The sequence below is a fragment of the Papio anubis genome, chromosome 3, assembly GCF_008728515.1.
Source record: "Papio anubis isolate 15944 chromosome 3, Panubis1.0, whole genome shotgun sequence".
Lineage (NCBI taxonomy): Eukaryota > Metazoa > Chordata > Mammalia > Primates > Cercopithecidae > Papio > Papio anubis.
Genome location: NC_044978.1, coordinates 182,371,191 through 182,395,489, shown reverse-complemented (window position 1 = coordinate 182,395,489; position 24,299 = coordinate 182,371,191). Strand labels below are relative to the sequence as shown.

The following is a 24,299-nucleotide window of genomic DNA, read 5'->3' as shown; positions in this document are numbered from 1 at the left end:
CTTTCCCCGCCCTAGCCTCTGTTAACCACCGACCTGAATTTTTTTCTTTTTTTTTTTTTTTTGAGACAGTCTCGCTCTGTCACCCAGGCTGGAGTGCAGTTGCACTATCCTGGCTCACTACAACCTTTGCCTCCCGGGTTCAAGCAATTCTTCTGCCTCAGCCTCCCCGGTAACTAGGACTACAGGCGCCCGCCACCACCACGCCTAGCTAATTTTTGTATTTTTGGTACAGACGGGGTTTCACCATGTTGGCCAGTATGGTCTCGATCTCTTGACCTCGTGATCTGCCTGCCTCTGCCTCCCATAGTGATTATAGGCATGAGCCACCGCATCCAGCCTGACCTGATTTTTGTTCCTACAGTTTTGCTTTTTCCAGAGTGTCACGTACACTTCTGTAACTTGCATGATGCTTTTGAGAGTCATCCAAAATGTTGCATGCATCCGTAGTTTCTCTTTTTCATTGAGTAATTGTACAGATAAACCAATTTATGCATTCACCAATTAATTGATGGATGTTTGTGTTGCTCCCACATTTGGGCTACTTTGAAAAAAGCTGCTATGAATGTTATTTTTCTTTCTGTGGACGTCCTTTTTATGTGTTGCTGGATTGATTGGCTAAAGTTATGTTAATGATTTTTGCATCTGTGCTCATGAAGGCTATCTGTCTGTAGGCCTCTTATCTTATAGTGGTCTTTGGGGCCTCATAAATATGAGTTGGAATGTGTTCCCGTTTCCTCTCCTTTCTGGAAGTTTGTTAGAATTGGTATTATCTCTTCCTTAAACATTATTGGTTCTTGCTTTCTGTTTCTCTTGTTCTGTTTGGTCACATGCCAGACAGTGTGCAGAGAGCGTCAGGCTGAAGTTGTTTCCTGTTGTGCACCTGGGAGGCCAGGTCAGTCCAGTCGGCATCAGCTGGGCCGTCTCTAGCACTGTGTGTGCTTGTGTGGGCCTGTAGAGGGGAGTTTCTCTCTACTGCCTCCTTGGCAAGCTCTCCGATGGTGGCACCTTCTCAGTGCCCTCCTCTAGCCTGACTCTTGGGCAGCTCTGTGCTCACGGCCTTGGGGGCAGCTTTCCCAGCGAGCCTGCCTCTGCCCGGTGGCAGCCGACTCTGCCTTGTATCTGCAGGGGTCTGACCGGCCCCGTGCCTTATGCTGGTCCTGGCCTGTGTGTGGCACATGCCTTTCTCCAGGACAAGGAGAAAGGCATGTTCCCTTCCTCTCAGCTAGTGGATTAGCCTGGAGACTTGGGCGCAGGTCTCCTGGGAATGAGTAGGAACGTTTCTTTTGGGGCTTTCCAGGAGTTAAACTCCCACACTTGACACTCTCAACCTTTCAGAATTTGTTTAAAGTTCAGCTGTTTTTTTCTAACCACTTTTATGGCCTCCTTCCACTTTCCTTCCTCTGCCAAAGGTGAAACAGTAAGTGTGTCCCGTTCTCCCTGGAGGGGCTGCTGCAGTTTGTTGTGTAATTCCCTCCGGCAGCCTGGTCACTTCAGCCCTCCAATGGCCCAGAGATAGGATTTTATCATTTGTCCTGCTCTGGCTCATCCTTGGGGTCAGGGCTCGCCCTCCCTCCACTTGCTGCATCCAGAGGGGAAGTGGGTCTGAATTGCTGTCCTCTAGATAAGCATTCTGTTACCAGCAGTTGTAGGAGAATACTGGTGGGAATTTCTCTTGAATCCTACCTGACAGTTGCATGTTGCAGATTTCTCTGGAGACCTCTTCTTCCAAGACTGACCCATCCTAGCATCATGTCCTAGACATTGTCATGTCTGGAAACCTAAGAAATCTCCATTTCAAATTTTCATCTTGATCATTGTCTTTGTAGCTCACTTGCTTCTTCTCTTGCCACAGTTTGTTTTTTTTTTTTTTGAGACAGAATCTTGCTCTGTTGCCCAGGCTGGAGTGCAGTGGCACAATCTCAGCTCACTGCAGCCTCACTTCCTGGGTTCAAGAGACTATCGTGCCTCAACCTCCCAAGTAGCTGGGACTATAGGCATGTGCCATCACACCTGGCTAATTTTTTTTTCTTTTTTCTTTTCTTTTTTTTTTTTTTTTTTTTTGTTTTTTTGAGACACAGTCTCGCTCTGTTACCCAGGCTGGAGTGCAGTAGTGCGATGTTGGCTCACTGCAACCTCCGCCTCCTGGGTTCAAGCGATTCTCATGCCTCACCCTCCCAAGTACCTGGGACTATAGGCGTGCAACACCACACCTGGTTGATTTTTGTATTTTTAGTAGAGACAGAGTTTTGCTATGATGGCTACACTGGTCTCAAACTCCTGGCCTCAAATGATCCACCTACCTTGGCTTCCCAAAGTGCTGGGATTACAGTCGTGAGCCACTGTGCCCGACCTGCCATAGTTCTTTGACCTCATCCATCCCTATCAGTCCATGGATTCCATTCCTGTTCTGTTTATCATGTCTCCCTGACCTCACTTCTTTTTTTTTTTTTTTTTTTTTTTTTTTTTTTTTTTTTTTTTTTTGGGGCCGGAGTCTTGCTCTGTCGCCCAGGCTGGAGATGCAGTGGCGGGATCTCAGCTCACCGCAAGCTCAGCCTCCAGTTCCTGCCATTCTCCTGCCTCAGCCTCCCGGTAGCTGGGACTACGAACCCATAACCTACGCCCGACTAGTTTTTGTATTTTTTTTTTTATGCATTGTTGGGGTTTCACCGTGTTAGCCAGGATGGTCTCGATCTCCTGACCTCGTGATCCGCCCGTCTCGGCCTCCCACAGTGCTGGGATTACAGGCTTGAGCCACCGCGCCTGGCCCCTGACCTCACTTCTAGGAGCCTGTGTTCCCTGACTTGACACTGTGGCTCTTCCATGGCTCTCAGGCAAAGGCCCTGAACTTTTTTTGGTTATGCTGGTCCAGCCCTATCTCTTCCCTCCATGTGGCAGAATATGCCTGGAGAAAATTGCTGGCCTCAGTTTACTGCTTCCTCCTAATAATTTCATGACTCCAAGCCATGCATAGGCATCTAGTGCGTTTTTCTGGCTTAAGTACCTCCCTAAACTCCTTGGCAGGAACCCTTCCTTTTCCTTGCTTGTTAGACTACCTGTACCCTCTTTACCCACCCCTTGCTCAGCTCAGCTATTGACCTTCATGCTTCAGGGAGAAAATCAAAGCTAACGTTGGGCACCTTCCTGTATCACCTCCAAAACCCCATAGCTGAGGGCATTTTCTCCTCTCTTTCGTCTCCAAGGCCCACCCCCACTGGGCTTTCAAGTGCCTATCTGTTTTCATCTTCCTCAAGACTTTGTTGCTTTGATTATTGTTTTCCTCTGCCTTGGCCCATGACCAGTGGAATGCAAATACTCTGGGGCTACTCATTTATGAATGACCCACCTTTGGCCTCACCTCCCCTTCACAGCCATGTGTGTCTCTAGATAGATTTTAAAGTTGTGGTTCACTTTCTTTAATGGTTAAAATCTTGTCAAGTTAGTTTTGGTAAGTTATATTCTAAGAAATCGTCAGAGTTGCCGGCCGATGTGGCACATGCCTGTAGTTCCGTCTACACAGGAGACTGAGGCAGGAGGGTCACTTGAGCCCAGGAGTTCTGGGCTGTTGTGTGGTATGATAGCACCAGTGTACTGCAGTCTGGGCAGCACAGGGAGACCCTATCCCTTTTAAAAAAAGAAAAAAAGAAAAATTGGCAGAGTTACTGGTGTAAAGTTTTGTGTAATGGTCTCTTTTCACTTCCTACCTGATTTGTAGATTTGACTTTTTATTCTTTTTTTTTTTTTGTATTTTTCCCCCTGAGATGGAGTCTCGCTCTGTCACCCAGGCTGGAGTGCAGTGGTGCGATCTCGGCTTACTGCAACCACTGCCTCCCGGATTCAAGCGATTCTGGTGACTCAGCCTCCCAAGTAGCTGGGACTACAGGCACGTACCACCACGCCCAGCTAATTTTTTGGTATTTTTAGTAGAGACTGGGTTTCACCATGTTGGCCAGGCTGTTCTCTAACTCCTGACCTCGGGTGATCTGCCCACCTTGGTCTCCCAAAGTGCTGGGATTACAAGCCTGAGCCACCATGCCCAGCGACTTTTTATTTCTCATTATTTGTGCTTGCTTTTTTTTTCTTTTAAACTAGTTTTGTTAGAAGTCTGTCAGTTTTGGCCCAGCACAGTGGCTCACACTTCTGACCCTAGTCTTTGGGAGGCCGAAGCAGGAGGGTTGCTTGAGGCCAGGAGTTCAAGACCAACCTGGCCAACACAGCAAGACTCTGTCTATATAAAAAAATATATATAGGCCAGACATGGTGGCTCACGCCTGTAATCCCAGCACTTTGGGAGGCTGAGGTGGGTGGATCACAAGGTCAGGAGATCGAGACCATCCTGGCTAACAAGGTGAAACCCCGTCTCTACCAAAAATACAAAAATTAGCCAGGCATAGTGGCGGGCATCTGTAGTCCCAGCTACTGGGGAGGCTGAGGCAGGAGAATGGCGTGAACCTGGGAGGCAGAGCTTGCAGTGAGCTGAGACTCTGTCTCAAAAAAAAAAACAAAAAAAAAACCCAAAAAAAAGTCTATCAGTTTTGTCTTTTCAAAGAAGCAGTTTTTAACTTTTAAAATGCTTTTACTTTGTCTATTTAATTAATTACTGCTTTTTATTATTATTATTTTTAAGATAGAGTCTTGCTCTGTTGCCCAGGCTAGAATGCAGTGGTGTGATCTTGGCTCACTATAACCTCCCCCTCAGCCTCCTGAGTAGCTGGGACTACAGGCATGCACCACTGTGCCCAGCTAATTTTTGTATTTTTAGTAGAGACAGAGTTTTGCCGTGTTGCTCAGGCTGGTTTCAAACTCCTGACCTCAAGTGACCCTCCCGCCTTGGCCTCCCAAAGTACTGGGTTGACAGGCGTGAGCCACTGCACCCAGGCAATTGTTGCTACTTTATATACATGCATTATAAAATAGCATGTATATAAAATTAATATACGTGCTGTATATTAATATTTGATTAGTTAATGCTCTGGTGAATGTGATATTAAAAAGATTTTTTTAGAGGCCCAAAAGAGAACAGTGCAAAGTTAGTTTCCTCTGGCTCTCTTTCTTTATCCTCTTTGCCTTCCCAGAGGCTTCCACTGTTGGCAGATGCTTGAATCTTCCTCTAGAGATTTTCTGTTCTTTTTTTTTTTTTTAAGACAGTTTCGCTATTATCTCCCATGCTGGAGTATAATTGCATGATCTCGGCTCACAGAAACCTCCACCTCATGAGTTCAAATGATACTCCTGCCTTAGCCTCCTGAGTAGCTAGGATTATAGGCACGTGCCACCAACCCAGCTAATTTTTGTATTTTTAGTAGAGACTGGGTTTCACCACGTTGGCCAGGCTGGTCTTGAACTCCTGACCTCGGGTGATCCACCCACCTTGGCCTCCCAAAGTGCATGAGGCCGGCCATGTGCCATGTGTGTTTTTTGTTTTGTTTTGTTTTTTGTTTGTTTGTTTGTTTTTGAGAAGGAGCCTCTTTCTGTCACCCAGGCTGGAGTGCAGTGGCATCATCTTGGCTCACTGAAAGCTCCGCCTTCCAGATTCACGCCATTCTCCTGCCTCAGCCTCCCCTGTAGCTGGAACTATAGGCGCCTGCAGCTAATTTTTTGGGTTTTTTTTTTTTTTTTTTTTTTTTTTTTTAAGTAGAGACTGGGTTTCACCGTGTTAGCCAGGATTGTCTCAATTTCCTGACCTTGTGATCTGCCCGCCTCGGCCTCCCAAAATGTTGGGATTACAGGCGTGAGCCCCCGCACCTGGCTTTTTTTTTTTTTTTTTTTTTGAGACGGAGTCTTGCTCAGTCACCCAGGCTGGAGTGCAGTGGCACAATCTCGGCTCACTGCAAGCTCCGCCTCCCGGGTTCACGCCATTCTCCTGCCTCAGCCTCCCAAGTAGTTGGGACTACAAGTGCCTGTCACCACGCCCGGCTAATTTGTTTTGTATTTTTAGTAGAGGTGGGATTTCACCATGTTAACCAGGATGGTCTCGATCTCCTGACCTCATGATCCACCCGCCTTGGCCTCCCAAAGTGCTGGAATTGCAGGTATGAGTCACTGCACCCGGCCGATTTTCATTATTTTCTAATTTTTATTATTCTGTTTTCACCCGTGAATTATTTAGAAGTATGTGTAAGTATCCAAACACACATCTCTTGAATTATTATTATTATTATTATTATTATTATTATTTTGAGACGGAATCTCACTCTGTCACCCAGACTGGAGTGTAGTGGCACGATCTTGGCTCACTGCAACCTCTGTCTTCTGGGTTCAAGTGATTCTCATACCTCAGCCTCCCGAGCAGCTGGGATTACAGGCATGTATCACCACGCCTGGCTAATTTTTGTATTTTTAGTAGAGACAGGGTTTCACCTTGTTGGCCAGGCTAGTCTCAGACTCCTGACCTCAGGTGATCCGCCTCAGCCTCCCAACGTGCCGAAATTTCAGGCGTGAGCCACCACGCGCAGCCACTTGAATTACTTTTAATCATACTGACTTTTAATTTAACACTGTTATAGTTGAAAATCATGGTCTGTATTATAGTGATTCCTTATTAATCAGCTGTATTTGCTAGTTCTGATACATAGTTACTTTTTAAAAAATAGTTTGTGCTGGAAAATAATGTTTTCTCTGAGTTTAAGTGGAAGGCTCAGGGCCTCATTAATTGTGTTCTTAAATCATTCTGTATTTCTGTGGTTTTATTACTTTTTTGTGCTTAATCTGTCAATTTCTGAGTGATATTTAAAATCTCCTACTATGAATGTGTCTTTTTCCTTTCTTCCTTAAAAAATTTCTGTTTTTGCTTTACGTGTTTCAAGACGGTGCTGGGTAGAATACAGGTTAAAATTATTAAGTCTTCGTGTATCATTCCTGTTGCTGCATGGACCCATCTGTGGTCATGCCTTTCTCCTGAAGGGTGTTGTTTTCCGTTTGTTTAGCTGTGGGAGCTCCCTCCCATTTTTTTTTTTTTGCACATCTGCACGTCCTTTTAATTTTGACTTCTTTGTGTTAGTCTGTTTAGGTGTTCTCATGCAGTATATATAGAGGTAGACTATGTGGTTTTAACTGAGAGTCTGCTTCTTTTCTTCTTTCTTTTCTTTTTTCTTTATTTTCTTTCTTCCTTTCTTCCTTTCTTCTTCCTCTCCCTTTCTTCTTCCTCTCTTCCTCTCTTTCTTTCTCTCTCTTTTTCTTTTCTTTTTCTTTTTCTTTTCTTTTCTTTTCTTTTTTGATGGCAAGGTCTCACTCTGTCACCCAGGCTGGAGTGCAGTGGTGTGAAAACAGCTCACTGCAGCCTCGACTTCCTGGGCTCAAGTGATTCTCCCAGCTTAGCCTCCCGAGTAGCTGGGACTACAGTTGCATGTCAACAGTCCTGGCTAATTATTTATTTATTTTTTTAAAGTTTTTGTAGAGATGGGTCCCTACTGTGTTGCCCAGGCTGGTCTTGAACTCCTGTGCTCAAGCGATCCTACAGCCTTGGCCTCTCCAAGTGCTGACATTACGGGTGTGAGCCACCATGCCCAGCCGAGAGTCTGTATCTTAAATGGTGAAATCAATCCTTGTCACTTACTGTAATGGTTAATAGATGTGGGGTTGCCGGGCGCGGTGGCTCACGCCTGTAATCCCAGCACTTTGGGAGGCCGAGGCGGGCGGATCACGAGGTCAGGAGATTGAGACTATTCTGGCTAACACGGTGAAACCCCGTCTCTACTAAAAATATAAAAATTAACTGGGCGTGGTGGTGGGCACCTGTAGTCCCAGCTTCTCGGGAGGCTGAGGCAGGAGAATGATGTGGACCCGGAAGGCGATGGAGCTTGCAGTGAGCAGAGATCGCGCCACTGCACTCCAGCCTGGGCGACAGAGCGAGACTCCGTCTCAAAAAAAGAAATAGATGTGGGATTGTTTCTGCTACCATGCGGGTCAGAATCAAGCATTGCCCTAAACCCAGATCCCTTCTTGACCCCTTCCAGTCATTACCGTGTTGCACCAAGCTCACACTTGCCGCCTGCTCCCAGTCCTCACTCTTACTTTTCTTTGTTAGTTATACCACTTGAGCATCTACCCACAAACATTGTAGTACAGTTTTTCTGGTGTTTTGAATTTTACAGAAATGTAATCATACTGTATGTGTTATTTTGCTCAGCATTGTGTCTGAGAGTCATAATCTTGTTTCTCTATTTTCATTGCTAGATGCCGTCTTCCTTTATGAACATGTTGCATTTTAGTTGTTTGCAAATCTTGCTGATCGTGGAGCACACATGACATTCTGTTGTCTATAAATGGAAGAAATTGCTGAGTCATAGGTGGTTTATATTCTTAACTGATTACATGTTAAGATCAATAGCATGTTTTTAAATAAAAACTATTTTCCAAAAACAAGAATGGTTTAGTAAATAGGGCCAGTCACAGCAACTCATGCCTGTAATCCCAGCACTTTGGGAGGCCAAGACGGACGGACCACCTGAGGTCAGGAGTTCCCAGGTTAGCCCTGGCCGAAAACATGGAAAAACCTACGTCTCTACTAAAAAGTACAAAATTAGCCAGCCATGGTGGCACACGCCTGTAATCCCAGCTACTTGGGAGGCTGAGGCAGGAGAATCACTTGAACCAGGGAGCTGGAGGTTGCAGTGAGCTGAGATCACACCACTGCACTCTAGCCTAGGCAACAGAGTGAGACTCTGTCTCAAAAAAAAAAAAAAAAAAAAAAAAAAAAAAGAATGGTTTAGTAAGTAGAGTGGCAGTGTTTTGTATTTTTTTCAAACCTCTTTTTTTTTTTTTTTTTTTTTGCTGAGCAGATGTCTATCCGCAGGCTGGAGTACAGTGGCATGATCTCGGCTCACTGCAACCTCTGCTGCCCGGGTTCAAGGAATTCTCTTGCCTCAGCCTCCCATGTCGCTGGGATTACAGGTGCCTGCCACTATGCCCGGCTAATTTTTGTATTTTTAATAGAGATGGGGGTTTCACCACCTTGGTCAGGCTGGTCTTGAAATCCTGACCTTGTGATCCACCCACCTCTGCCTCCCAAAGTGCTGGGATTACAGACGTGAGCCACCGCATCCTCTTTAATATATGAATGATAGAACAAAGCTGGGTTCTTATATCTGCCTCTGTGTGGAACCTGTTGTGATAGGTTGTTGTGATTGAAGTATTTGAACAAATATTTTGTTGACTTTTTTAGAGAATTGTGAGTATTTTTCTTTGATGCTGTACCAAACCATGACAAGTTAGTTTCTCAAGGGTTAGGCGTAGTGTAGAAGCTAAAACCAATTAGTGGCTTTTCCCTACACTGTTATGTGAAAGTCCATTCGTCTGTCTTGTCCTCTGAATGAATATCTTGCCCAGGCATGGCTTGTAACATCACATGTTGGTTATTTGTAAAGTATTGGTTTACTAAGGTAGACAGATTTTCCTGACATTAATACTTTTCATCATTATTTTTAAAAAATCGTATTTGTTACAAAAAAATAATATTTGTTAATATCACCACTGATCTCATCAGAAAGTTCTTTAAATGTTGAGTTTTCAAGCCCACAGTGGCAGGTGCAAGTTTTCCAGAGTTCTAATTCTTGCTCAGAAAAATTATGGTGATAAGAAAAGCTTATGGTCCCAAATAATGCCAAATTGCCTTGAAGTGACAGACTCATTTTGTTCATCTTGGAAAATGTCTGACAAATATCCAAGTCCAAATAACCATAGTTTGGCCCATCATTCACTCTTTTGAAGTAAAACTGAACGTTTCACAGGTGAAGGGCCATTCACCTCCCAGTGCACAGTGAGATTCCTTGAGGCCGGCTCCTCCTGGGGCATGCCGGAGAAATGCTTCATGTGTACTTCCCACTTCCTCACGCAGAGTAGTCAGAAGACTTGTGCTCAGGGGTGGAGATTTATACAAAATAATTATTTTTACTGCATCAAGGACATTCTTAAGTGAAACTGGCTTTTTTCCCCCCTCACAGCTCTGAAGCGTGTGGCAGTGAAGAATGCAGCAGCCGCTGGCATGCTTTGCTCCTACGGTCTTCGTCCTTGCACTGGCGCTTAGCTCTTTTCCCCACCATTGTTTTTGCCCTGTCCGTGCGAATGTCAGCACAGTGAAAAAGGCAGAGGAAATTTTGGTACTAATTTGAAAATAGTTTTGACTTGTGGGCCTGCTGAAGGGGGTTAGAGTGAAAATCCTATTTTGCTAGCCATTAGTAGTTAACCACAGATTTCTTGAAACTTTCTCAACTTTTTTATATCTGTCTGGTGATACATATTTAACATAGGTACCAACCAGATTTTTTTCTAGTATTTGGAAAATAATGCTTTCCCTTCTAATTCTTCATTATAGCTTTAACACTGAAATTTGTCAGAGAACTTAATTATCAATGATGTGTTCAGGTTGGCGACTAGGCTTACAGCATGGCCTTAACCTTGCTGCAGCTCTAGGCTGTGCTGGACCATCTGAATGGGGTCCTCGGACCGTACTCTGAGAACCACATCTCTGTTGGGTTGTCTTTTTCTTATTGACTTGTGGGATTTCTTTATATACACTCAGTAGTAGCTCTTTATTGGTTATATGTGTTGCAGATATTGCCTGTTTTTTTTGGTCTATCTTTCACTGTGTGATGGTGTTGCTTATGAAAACAGATTCTTTTTTTTTTTTTTTTTTTACTTTGAGATGCTACCAGGGCAGCCACTCCCCACAGCCCCTGCTGGGGTCTGAATGTGCACAACGCACTTCACATCTGGGCGTGCAGCATAAATTGCAGCGTGTAAGGTGTAGCCAGCTTGATTTACTCCCAGATTAGTGCTTCTACGATCTACTATATCTCCTTGTAGATTGATCTTAACCTGAAAATTAAAAAAAATATTTTTTTAAATATCAAGAGGACTTCATTTTTCTTTTCTGTTTTCGAGACAGTAGCTCTCGCCCAGTATGGAGTGCGGTGGTGCAATCCCGATTCTCTGCAGTCTTCACCTCCCGTGTTCAAGCAGTCCTTCTGCCTCAGTCTCCTGAGTAGCTGAGACTACAGGTGCGCACCACCATGCCTGGCTAATTTTTGTATTTATAGTATAGATGGGATTTTGCCATGTTGTTCAGGCTGATCTCAAACTCCTGGGCTCGATCAGTCTCCCTCTGTTGCCCTGGCTGGACCTCAGATGATCTGCCTGCCGCAGCCTCCCAAAGTGCCGGGATTACAGGAGTGAGCCACTGAACCCAGCCAAATATGATCATGAACCAGGGGTAGTGGGAAGCATGTTTAGATCGTGGGCAGGTCAGCAGTATGCCCATGGGCTTTGCCACCAGAGTCCTATGTCCTGGTGTGCCTCGGTACACTGTTTGCCACGGGCTTTGAGGAGGGTGTTGGTTGGCTTAATAACATTCTATCTCGGGCCCAGAAGTAGCCCCCTGAAGGAGAAATTCAGACAGGGAAGAGAGATGGGATGGTTGAGACATTTTTGCATAGTCCTGCAAGGGGACAGGCCTAACTGAAAAAATCTTGCTCCATAATAGTCAGGACCAAGCCTGTGTTGAACTTAGCAATTTGGTTTCAGCTAATCATTCACCTGTCTCTTTAAAATACAGTTGTTAATTCGAAGTCATCTTTTTTTTTTTTTTTTTTTGAGATGGAGTCTCGCTCTGTTGCCCAGGCTGGAGTGCAGTGGCGCCATCTCGACTCACTACAAGCTCCGCCTCCCGGGTTCACGCCATTCTCCTGCCTCAGCCTCCCGAGTAGCTGGGAATACAGGCGCCACCACCACGCCCGGCTAATTGTTTGTATTTTTAGTAGAAACGGGGTTTCACCGTGTTAGGATGGTCTCGATCTCCTGACCTCGTGATCCACCCGTCTTGGCCTCCCAAAGTGCTGGGATTACAGGCATGAGCCACTGCATCCGGCTGAATTTCACCATTTTAAAAATATTTCACTTTAAACCACCTTGAGTTTTTATAGTTATATAAAAGCTAAAAGACATGTTATGTTGCATTTTAACATTTGCATATGTTTAAGTAACAAAAATAATTTTAGTCTGGTGGGAGATGTGGTAAGGGGGATGGCACTTTGGGGTAATTATTTTTTCTTTAAAGGGCCCTGAACTCAAGCATCCTGTCATAAAGAAGACTACTCGGCAAGTAGTCTTACGTTTCTATTTTTCTGTTTTCAAGGCTGTTTTAGACTCCATTTTGATTATGGGCATTAGCAATTGTTGTCTTTATTCTCATATATTATATTATTAAAACGTAAGTTGCATTTTACACTAAGGAACCAGATTCTCCAGTAGTTATTATTATGCCCATAAATTAATCAAGGCATATAGTCCCAACTTGAACCAGCTGTTTAAATTTGCTGGCCTAGGGGCGTGGTGGCTCACACTTGCAATCTAGCACTTTGGGAGGCCGAGGTGAGCGGATCATGAGGTCAGGAGATCGAGACCATCCTGGCTAACACAGAGAAACCCCGTCTCTAACAAAAATATAAAAAATTAGCTGGGTGTGGTGGCATGCACCTGTAGTCCCAGCTACTCAGGAGGCTGAGGCAGGAGAATCCCTCTAACTTGGGAGGCGGAGGTTTCAGTGAGCTGAGATGGCGCCACAGCACTCCAGCCAGGCGACAGAGCGAGACTCCTCAAAAAAAAAAAAAAAAGAGTTTGCTGGCCGGGCACAGTGGCTCACACTTGTAATCCCAGCACTTTGGAAGGCCGAGGCAGGTGGATCATCTGAAGTCAGGAGATCGGGACCATCCTGGCCAACATGATGAAACCCCATCTCTACCAAAAATACAAAAATTAGCTGGGCATGGTGGCGGGTACCTGTAATTCCAGCTACTCAGGAGGCTGAGGCAGGAGAATCACATGTGAGAGTTCCAGCTGATCTTCATACTTGCCAAGTGCTTGATATTGGCAGTCTTTACTTATAGCCATTCTAGTGGTTTGTAGTGTTATCCTTCATTATGGTTTTAATCTGCGTTTTCTTAACGACTTGTTGAGCATCTTTTCATGTACCTATTTTCCATTTGTATCTCTTTGGTAAAGTGGCTGTTCAGATCTTCTGTTCATTTTTATTGAGTTGTCTTAATGAGCTGTGAGATATTTTTATATAATCTCAATACAAGCCCTTTATTAGACAGGCTTCACAAACGTTTTCTCTCAGTGTGTGACTGGCATTTTCATTATACAGCACTGTCCTCTGAAGAGCAAAAGTTTTATATTTTGATCAGATCCAATTTGTGTTTTTAAATGATTTTGTGCTTTTGTGTTCAGTGTAAGAAATCTTTGCTGCTCAAGGTTATAAAGATTTTTTTGCCCTGGCCAGGCGCGGTGGCTTACACCTGTAATCCTAGCACTTTGGGAGGCGGATCACAAGACCAGCCTGACCAACATGGAGAAACCCCGTCTCTACTAAAACTACAAAAATTAGCTGAGGATGGTGGCACAGGCCTGTAATCCTAGCTACTTGGGAGGCTGAAGCAGGAGAATCACTTGAACCCAGGAGGTGGAAGTTGCAGTGAGCTGAGATTGCACCACTGCACTCCAGCCTGGGTGACAGAGCAAGACTCCATCTCAAGAAAAAAAAAAGGTTTTTTTGCTGTTTGTTTTTTTCGGTCTTAATAGTTTTAGCATATACATTTAGGTCTGTGAGCCAGCCACCTTGAATGAAGCTTTTATCTGTTGTAAGGGTTAAGAGTCATCTTTTTTTGCATATTGATATCCAATTGTTCAGAATGATTTATTGAAAAGACAATTTTATCTCATTGAATTACTTTGGGACCTTTGTCAAAACTCAGTTGGTCCTGTATGTATGGAACTATTATTGGATGCTATGTTCCACTTTACATATATACCTGTTCCTTTGCCAGTACCATACTATCCTGATTCTTGAAGCTATTTATAGTAAGTCGTGAAATTACGTAGATGTCTGCCAACTTTCTTCTTTTTCAAAAGTGGTTTCGATATATTAGATCCTTTGCGTTGCTATGTAAACTTTAGAGCCAGCTTGTCAGGTTCTACAGAAGAGCCTGTTGGGATTTTAATTGGCATCTATAGATTAATTTGGGGGAGAATTGACACCTTAACAATATTGAGTCTTCAAGTCTAAGAACATGGTAAAACTCTTCATTTATTTAGGTCATTTAAGTTTATTTTCAGCATTGTTTTGTAGTCTTCAATATATGTATGTAGTCTTTACACATCAGTATATTAAAAATTTTCCGGACAGGCACGGTGGCTCATATCTGTAATCCAGCACTTTGGGAGTCCTACACAGGTGGATCGCTTGAGGCCAGGAGTTTAAGACCAGTCTGGGCAGCATAGTGAGATCCTGGCTTTACAAAAAATAAATACATTTTCCCAAAGTATTTTATATTTTCTTGCTATTTTAAATGTACTCTAAAAAGTTTCAATATTTGTTTATTGCTAGTACATAGAAATTCAGTTGTTTTTTTTTTTGTTTTTTTTTTTTTTGTTGTTTTTTTTTTGTTTTTTTAGGGGGAGGGATATTGGCCATATATACTGTGAAAACTTATTAGTTCTGTGGGCCTTTTAGGAGATTCCTTAGGATTTTCTTTCTTTCTTTTCTTTCTTTCTCTTTTTCTTTTTTTGACAGAGTTTTGCTCTTGTTGCCCAGGCTGGAGTGCAATGGCGCCATCTCGGCCCACCACAACCTCCACCTCCTGGGTTCAAGCGATTCTCCTGCCTCAGCCTCCCAAGTAGCTGGGATTACAGTCATGTGCCACCATGCTTAGCTATTTTTAGTAGAGACAGGGTTTCTCCATTTTGGTCAGGCTGGTCTCGAACTCCCGACCTCAGGTGATCCTCCCTCCTTGACCTCCCAGAGTGCTGGGATTATAGGTGTGAGCCACCATGCCTGGCCTTTTTTTTTTTTTTTTTTTTTTCTTTCTTTTGAAACAGAGTCTCGCTTTATAGCCCAGGCTGGAGTGTAGTGGCATGATCTCGGCTCACTGCAACCTCTGCCTCTTGGGTCCCAGTTCAAGCAATTCTCTTGCCTCTCAGCCCCCCGAGTAGTGGGATTACAGGTGCACACCACCGTGCCCAGCTAATTTTTGTATTTTTAGTAGAGATGGAGTTTCACCATGTTGACAGGCTGGTCTTGAACTCCTGGTCTCGTGATCCACACGCGTTGGCCTCCCAAAGTGCTGGGATTACAGGCCTGAGCCACTGCGCCCGGCCTTCCTTAAAATTTTCTGTGTAGATGATCATGTCGTCTACACATAATGTGTTTCTTCCTTTGCAATCTGTATATCTTCATTTTTTCTTGCCCAATTCCACTGACTACGTCTTCCAATGTGAGATTGAATAGGAGTGGTGTGAGTAGGCATCCTTCTCTTCCTCACGATCTTAGGGGAAAGCATTTGGTCTTTTATCATGTAGTATAGATCAGATTGAGGAAATTTACTTACATTTTTAGTTTGCTAAGAATTATCATTATGAATAGATATTGACTTTTGTCATACTCTCTACATCTGTTGAGATGATAACAGAGTTTTCCTTTTTAGTTAATGAAATAAATTATGGTGATTTTCAAAATGTTGGAAAACCTTGCATTCCTGGGATAACCCACATTTGATTGTGATGTATTATCTTTTTGCTAGGTTGCTGGATTGGATTTACTAATGTTTCGTTAAGGATTATTGTGTCTATGTTCATGAAGGATATTAGTCTATAAATTTCTTGTCTCATGTCTTTCTGTGGTTTTGATGTTAGGCTAATATTTCGTTTATAAAATGAGCTAGGATGTATTTTCTCTTTGATTTTCCAGAAAGGAAAAGTTTGTGTAAAATTAGCATTATTTCTACCTTAAGTGTTTGGGGGGATTCACCAGTAAAGCTATCTTGGTCTGAAGTTGCTTTATTGGGAAGATTTTGAACTACAAGTTCAATTCATTTGATAGAGGTTATCTGTTTCTTTGTTAGTGAACTGTGTTAGTTTTTGTCTTTAAGGAAATTTGCCCATTTTATATTAAATGTTGTGACATAAAGTTGTTCAGAATATTTATTATCTTCTTAATTTTCATAGAATCTGTAGTGATTGCTTCCCTCTTCTTGTTATTCCTGATACCAGTTTTTTGAGTTTTCTCTTTTTTCCCACTAAGACTGGCTAGATAATTTAACTGATCTTTTCAAAGAACCACGTTTTGTTTTAATTCCTTCTCCATTTTCTTTTTTGTTAATTTTGCTCTTTATTAATTTCATTCCTCTATTTTTTATTTATTTGTTTATTTTTAAGAGCAGTCAAACGAAGCAGTGGGAGTCAAGAAGGAACAAAGAAATCTGTAGTGGTTGTGAACAGTTAGTTATCAACAGCACTGCATTTGTACCAGCCTGTTTTGGTTTCTTAAGGTGGAAGTTTACATCGTTTTATCTGAGACCTTTCTTCTTTTCTAATGTGTTTAATTCTATACATTTCTTTTAAAATTTGCACCAATCACACAGGATCTATAAGTTTCTGTCTAAGCATTCCTTTAGCTGCATCCTGCATCCCACAAATTCTGATATGTAATGGTTTTCATTCTACTCAAAATATTTTATAATTGCCTTTATGATTTGTTCATTGACCCATGTTTTGTTCAGAAGTATGTTTTTATTTTATTTTTTATTATTTTTTTGGGATAGAGCCCCTCTCTGTCACCGGGCTGGAGTGCAGTGGCGCAATGTTGGCTCGCTGCAACCTCTGCCTCCCGGGTTCAAGCAATTCTCCTGCTTCAGTCTCCCAAGTAGCTGGTACTACAGGCATGCGCCACCATGCCCAGCTAATTTTTGTATTTTTTGTAGTGATGGGGTTTCACCATGTTGGCCAGGATGGTCTTAATCTCCTGACCTCGTGATCTGCCTGCCTCGGCCTCCCAAAGTGCTGGGATTACAGGTGCGAGCCACCGTGCTCGGCCTATTTTATTTTTTTAGACAGAGTCTCTCTCTACGCCCAGGCTGGAGTGCAGTGGCACGATCTCAGTTCACTGCAACCTCTGCCTCCCGGGTTCAAGCGATTCTCCTGCCTCAGCCTTCTGAGTAGCTGGGATTACACGTGCACGCCACCATGCCCTGCTAATGTTTGTATTTTAGTAGAGATGGTGTTGCCCAGGCTGGTCTTGAACTCCTGAGCTTGGGCAGTCTACCCGCTTCAGCCTCCCAAAGTGCTTGGGTTAAGGCGTGAGCCACCACGCCCAGCCGAAACTTCTAAATGTAACTATGGATTGGTATATTTCTTTCAATTTCTACTTTATGTATTTTGAGCTCTGTTGTTAAAGTATTTACCATTTAGCACTGCTATTTCTAATTGTTGAATTAATGCCACCGTCATCATCATCAGCATCATCATCTCCCTCTTTGTTGTTACTGATACTCCTTGTTGTGAAGCAAATTTTGTCTTATACTGAGAGCCACCTAGCCTTTTTTGATTAGTGTGTACAAGGAATATGGCTTCCCAACCTTTCTTTTTAACCTCTTTATCATCTCTTGTAGCTTAGGAGCTCTTGCTTTTTTAAAGACCAGTCTGACCTTCTCTGCTAATAATTGTAGTATTTACACTCTTTCCCTTTAATGTAATTATTGATCTGTTTGGGTTTAAATATACCATCTTGCATTTTTTCTCCTATTTTTCCCATCTGTTATTTGTTACTCTTTTAAATGAATTTTTTTTGAAACGGGGTCTCACTCTGTCATCCAGGCTGGAGTGCAGTGGCGCGTGATCTCTGCTCACTGCAAGCTCCATCTCCCAGGTTCATGCCATTCTCCCACCTCAGCCTCCCGAGTAGCTGGGACTATAGGCACCCGCACCATGCCTGGCTAATTTTGTTTTTGTATTTTTAGTAGAGACAGAGTTTCATTGTGTTAGCCAGGATGATCTCGATCTCCTGACCTCATGATCTGCCCTCCTCAGCCTCCCAAAGTGCTGGGATTACAGGTGTGAGCCACCATGCCCGTCCAATGAATTGAATATTTTAAGTGGCTGGGCGTGGTGGCTCTGGCCTGTAACCCTAGCACTTAGGGAGGCTGAGGCGGGCGGATTACCCAAGCTCAGGAGTTCGAGACCAGCCTGAGCAACACGAAGAAACCCCATCTCTACTAAAATACAAACATTAGCTGGGTGTGGTGGCATGTGCCTGTAATCCCAGCTACTCGGGAGGTTGAGGCAGGAGAATTGCTTGAACCCAGGAGGCGGAGGTTGCAGTGAGCTGAGATGCGCCACTGCACTCGGGGTAACAGAGCGAGACTCCATCTCCAAAAACATTTTTTTAAAAAATGAATATTTTTTTATCCATGTGTTGGTCAGAAGTATGTTTTTATTTTATTTTATTATTATTATTTTTTGAGACAGAGTCTCACTCTGCGCCCAGGCTGGAGTGCAGTAGCGCCATCTCAGTTCACTGCAGCCTCTGCCTCCCGGGTTCAAGTGATTCTCCTGCCTCAACCTCCCACGTAGCTGGGATTACAGGCACCTACCACTGCATCCGGCAAATTTTTTTATTTTTAGTAGAGGCGGGGTTTCACTTCTTGGCCAGGCTAATCTCGATCTCCTGACCTAGTGATCCACCTGCCTCACCCTCCCAAAGTGCTGGAATGACCGGTGTGAGCCACCACGTCCGGCCTATGAATATTTTAAATTCTTCCATTTTGTCTCCTGTTGACCTTACTACCTATATTTCTTTTTCTTTGTTTTATAATTTTTTAGCTATAGCTTCCACTTTTCAGCCTCTACTCTCAAAGAATAGTATACCACTTCTCATGTAGTGTAAGTACCTCACAGTAGTACACTTGGAGCAGCACCATTTCTGGTGCTAATGTTGTGTATTTTTCTTACATGTATTTATACACCTCAGCATACATTGTGGTGGGTTTTTTTTTTTTCCCGCTTGCTTTAAATAGCTAATTACCTTTTTTAAAAGACCTTATAAATAAGTTCTTGACCCACATCTTTATCATGTGTGGTGCTCTCCATTCCTTTGTGTAGATTCACTTTTCATTTGGTGTTGTTTTTTCTCTATCTCAAGAACTGCCTTTAACATTTCCTGTAGGCCAAGGAAGCTTCTGTTTGAAAGCTTTTATTTTGCCTTTGTTTTAAAAAGATATTTCTGTTTGGAATATGAGGTTGTTGGTCATTTCTTTCCTGGCCTCCCCAGTTTGTGAGGAGAAACATGTTGTCATCCTTATCTTTGCTCCTGCATGTGTAGGGTGGTGACTCATTTTCCTCTGCTTCTGAGATTGGCGCTTTGTCACTGGTTTTCAGCAATTTGACGGTGACGGGCCTCTGTGCTTTGCTTTGTGTTTAGTGTGCTTTGGGTTAATTGAACTTGTAGTGAGTGTGGGCTTATGTGTGTGAGTTTATAGTTTCATCAAATTTAGAAATATTTCAAGTATTTCTTCACATAGTCCTCTTTTTTTCTGGGATGTCAGACATCTTGAGTTTGTCCTACAAATGCTTTGTCCATTTTTTCGGTCTTTTCTGAGCTTCATTTTGGATTATTTAATTAATTAATTAATTTATTTCGAGACAGAGTCTTGCTCTGTTGCCCAGGCTGGAGTGCAATGGTATGATCTCGGCTCACTACAACCTCCGCCTCCTGGGTTCAAGTGATTCTCCTGCCTCAGCCTCCCAAGTAGCTGTGATTACAGGTGCCTGCCACCATGCCTGGCTATTTTTTTTTTTTTTCCGAGATGAAGTTTCGCTCTTGTTGCCCAGTCTGGAGTGCAATGGTGTGATCTCAGCTCACTGCAACCTCTGCCTCCCAGGTTCAAGTGATTCTCCTGCCTCAGCCTCCTGAGTAGCTGGGATTATAGGCATGCGCCACCATACCCAGCTAATTTTGTATTTTTAGTAGGGACGGAGTTTCTCCATGTTGGTCAGGCTGGTTTCGAACTCCCGACCTCAGGTAATCCGCCCACGCTCGTCCTCCCAAAGTGCTGGGATTACAGGTGTGAGCTACCGCGCCTGGCCAATTTTTGTATTTTTTAGTAGAGGTGGGGTTTCACCATGTTGGTCAGACTGGTCTCGAACTCCTGACCTCAGGTGATCCACCCACCTCGGCCTCCCAAAGTGCTGGGATTATAGGCGTGAGACACCATGCCTGGCCTGGATTATTTTTATTGCCTGTGTTCAGGTTTATTGGTATTCTGATCTGCTTAATCTGCCAAGTCTATTTAGTGTATTTTTTTCTTTTATATCTTATTTATCAGCTCTGAAAGTTTCATTTGATTTACTTATTGACATCTTCAGTTTCTCTTCCCATCATGTTTATTTTTCCTTTGTTCCTTGAACATATGGAGTTTCTTTATAATTGCCAATTTTAGATTCTTGACTGTTAGTTGTATTATCTCTGTTTTTTGGGAGATCTGTTTGTTTTTTATGTTTTTGAGATGGAGTCCTCGCTCTGTCACCCAGGCTGGAGTGCAATGGTGGGATCTCAGCTCACTGCAACCTCTGCCTCCTGGGTTCAAATGATTCTCCTGCTTCAGCCTCCTGAGTAGCTGGGATTACAGGCACGTGCCACCACACCCAGCTAATTTTTGTATTTTTAGTAGAGATGGGGTTTCATCATGTTGGGCAGGCTGCTCTCAAACTCCTGACCTCAGGTGATCTGCCTGCCTCTGCCTCCCAAAGTGCTGGGATTACAGGCGTCAGCCACCACGCCTGGCCTGGGGAATTTATCTCCCTCCCTCCCTCCTTCCCTCCCTTTCTTTCTCTCTCTCTCTTTTTCTTTCTTTTTTGAGATAGTGTCTCTCTCTGTCACCCAGGCTGGAGTGCAGTGGCACGATCTAGCAATGGCACGATCTAGTCTCACTGTAACCCCCCTTCCTCAGTTCAAACGATTCTTCTGCCTTAGCCTCTCGAGTGGCTGGGATTGCAGGCTTGTGCCTCCATGCCTGGCTACATTTTGTATTTTTAGTAGTGACGGGATTTTGCCATCTTGGTCAGGCTGGTCTCGAACTCCTGACCTCAAGTGATCCACTCGCCTCATCCTCTGAAAGTGCTGGGATTACAAGCGTGAGCCACCACACCTGGCCTGGGGGATCTGTTTCTACAGATTGGCTTTTCCTCCTTCTTAAGAGTCATTGTCCTGCTTTTGATTTTGTTACTGGATGGTGGACATTGTGAATTTTACATTGTTAATAGCTGGATTTTGTTATTTTTCTTTTAAATTGTGTTAGACTCAGGTGAAACATGACTGAGGTTAAATCTGTATATTGTGAGTTCTATAATGGGACACATTTAAGGATTTAATATGTAGTCATCACGTACCCTATTTTAAGACTTACCTTCATCTCGTCTCCAGGAAATGTTGCTTTCAAGTTCTTGATTGCTCTTCTGAGTGTACTGCGTTCCAGCCATCATCATAGGTGCTGATGTACCATAGTGAGCGAGTAGATAGGTTATGGCCCTCATGAACTGATTTTCCAGTGTTGAAGACAGCTAAAAAAACAAGAACGCGAGTAGAACACCAGGATTTCAGATAGCAGTTTAATAGGGATTAACTGGGATGTTTAGGTTGATGGGGAAGCCAGAGCTCAGGAGATGGGCACTGCACCCATAATCAGAACAAGCACGTGTTTAACATAAAGATAATTAACAAGTGGTGGGGTGCAGTGGCTCACGCCTGTAATCAGCACCTTGGGAGGCTGAGGCAGGCGGATCACCTGAGGTCAGGAGTTGGGAGACCAGCCTGGCCAACGTGGTGAAACCCCTGTCTCTACTAAAAATACAGAAATTAGCCAGGCGTGGTGGTGGGCTCCCGTAATCCCAGCTACTTGGGGCTGAGACAGGAGAATCGTTTGAACCCAGGAGGCGGAGGCTGCAGTGAGCTGAGATCACAGCATTGCACTCCAGCCTGGGCAAGAAGAGTGCAACTCAAGTAATTAACAAGTAGCAAGAGGTCAGCCACCCAGATCTGTGAAGTGAACCCTAAAGAGTATGGCCAGGGCAGATCTAGGGGGGCAGCCACTAATGGGAGCTTAGGGAGGGGACTTGAGAAAGGAACAAACTTGGAAGAGGCCCTGACATGGAGGGGGTATTGTTATGCCCCACTGGGTAGCAGAGAGTCTCCCTGAGGTCCTGCAGGCGCTGGGACTGAGTGCTGGAAAGTGCTTGCCTCTCAGTCCCCTGCACACCACTGACGAGGAGCTGCCTCGGGGTAAGAGCAAGATGAGAAAAGCACAGGAACCTGGAGGGAGACCCCTTCTTCAGTGTCCCTGTAGCACCTTCCACCCACACGACCACAGATTGTACCTACCTGCTGGCAGAGGAGAAATGTTTATAGGGTGCAGCTCCTTTGTTGTAAGTGTGGTGAAGAAGGGAAGATTTGGAGTTGAGAGGCAAAAAAATCAGTTGGCTCAACCAGCCTCCCTGAGTAGGTGATCTTTTTGCTGAGGCCTACCTAATGGGACAGCACTCTACAGTCTACCAGAAGCCAGTCAGAGGCTCATGGGCTAAGGGTCCAAGGCAAAGGGAGCGAGGGCAGTGACTTAAAAGCAGAACTTTGACCTGAGCAGCCTTGAAAGCTGTGGTAAGAAATACAGTGTTTGCTCCTAAGTGATAACAGAGGAGCAGTTACAGTGCTCCTCTGTGTTAACAGAGGAGTGATACAGCGTTTGTTCCTAAGGAGAACAGAGGTTTTATGTTGGGAGCTCTGTGATGTCACTCTGCTGCTGCCTGGAGAATGCATGATTAGCAGGTACCTGTGGAAATAGGTGTGCCACTAGAGAGAGGCAGTGCAGCTGTGCAGGCAAGAGGTAGGTGATGATGGCTTAGACTGGGTTAGAAGCAGCGGAGGAAGAATGAGTGGATTGTGGAGGTATTTAGGATTGAGGTGGAGTGGACAACTTTGCTGTTAGATGGCTGTGGGATGGAGGAGACTGTGAACCTTGCTTGTTGAAGGGAACGGACCCGCTTAGGAAACAGCCTCCTCTACCACTGCCCTCTTCTTGTCCTACCATGCCTCATCAATCAGAACCCCATGGCCTTTCAGCCACTTTTGGTATGGGAGTAGCCTCATTTTCAGGTACTCAGGTCCAGTCTACATAAAAACCTAAATATGGCTGAGCGTGTTGGCTCACGCCTGTAATCACAGCACTTTTGGAAACGAAGGCAGGTGGATCACTTGAGCTCAGGAGTTTGAGACCAACCTGATCACCATAGTGAAACCCTGTGTCTACCAAAAATACAAAAAGTTAGCCAGGCATGGTGGTGCACGCCTATGGTCCCAGGTGCTCAGGAGGCTGAGGTGAGACGATTGCTTGAGCGTGGGAGGTGGAGGTTGCAGTGAGCCGAGATTGCACCACTGCACTCCAGCCTGGGTGATAGAGCAAGACCCTGTCTAAAAAAAAACCAAAAAAACAAAAACAAAAAAACCTGTATGTCTCATCTAATTAATCCAAAGCCTCTTCCCCTCAAGTGAAGTGGTGGCAGGAGTCCCCATGGGCGGAGGGCGGTGGTGTATGTCCTGCCTCCTTATGCCTGCCCTGTTCCTCCAGGATGGAGAAGGGGCTCTGGAGTGGAGACTTGGGGGTCTTTGTTCTCTCTGGGTTGTCTCGGGTTCTTTTTGGCCCACTAGCACTAGGTCTGTGGTCCTAATGGGTGGCCCAGCGGTTGCTGGCTCTTTCTTGGGGGAGGCTGCTGTAGTGTGCTCAGGCTGCTACAACAAAATACCACGGGCTGGGCTGCTTATAAACAGCGGACATTTATATCTTACAGTCTGGAAGGTTGGAAGGTCTAAGATTAAGGTGCTGGCGATTGGTGCCTGGGGAGGGCTGAGCTTTGGTTCATAGCTGGTGCCCTCTCGCTGTCCTCATGCGGTGGAAGGATGTGGCAGCTCTCTGGGGCCTCCTTTATAAAAGGACATTAATCCCATTCACGAAGACGCCGTCCTCATGACCTAATCGCTTCCTAAAGGCCCCACTTCCTGATACATTCCCTTAGGGGTTAAAATTTCAACTTATGAACGGGGCGGGCGGGAGCACAAACATTCAGAACAGAGCAAAACCTCAGACCTTTGGGCACTTTTGAGACCTCGGTAGGGACTTCATGCTGGACTGTCTGGTTGAGACTCTGTGTGGCACAACCAGCCTGCCCCCCTCCCCCTACCACTGCCATCCCGCACTCTGCCCCCCTCCCTCGTGGTGTAATTCTGGGGTCAGCTTCCCAGCAGGACCTGTTTGGGGTGGGATTCTTTCAGGATGACACAAGCTCTTGCCCTTCTGTGTGTTGGTGGCAGCTGAGCTAGGTCCCCTGCTGTCTTAATCCTCTGCCCACTTAGCAATGCTCAGGCTTTTCTGCTGCAGGGTCTTTTCTGCTGCAGGGTCTTTTCTGCGAGGCCTGCCCCAGTGTCTTTGTGT

General features: G+C 44.5%; 1 protein-coding gene and 1 long non-coding RNA gene across 7 annotated transcripts in view; one reads left to right on the top strand and one right to left on the bottom strand.

The window, feature by feature from the left end:
• FAM193A (family with sequence similarity 193 member A) overlaps positions 1-24,299 on the top strand; it is a 198,337-nt gene that overhangs the window by 62,547 nt on the left and 111,491 nt on the right. The gene's annotated exons all lie outside the window — the stretch shown is intronic.
• On the bottom strand, positions 8,132-22,286 carry LOC108584630. The gene is made up of 3 exons (XR_002521910.2): positions 22,199-22,286; positions 21,228-21,381; positions 8,132-8,255 (listed from the first exon to the last, which is right to left on the bottom strand). It is a non-coding gene; the product is annotated as an uncharacterized LOC108584630 (long non-coding RNA).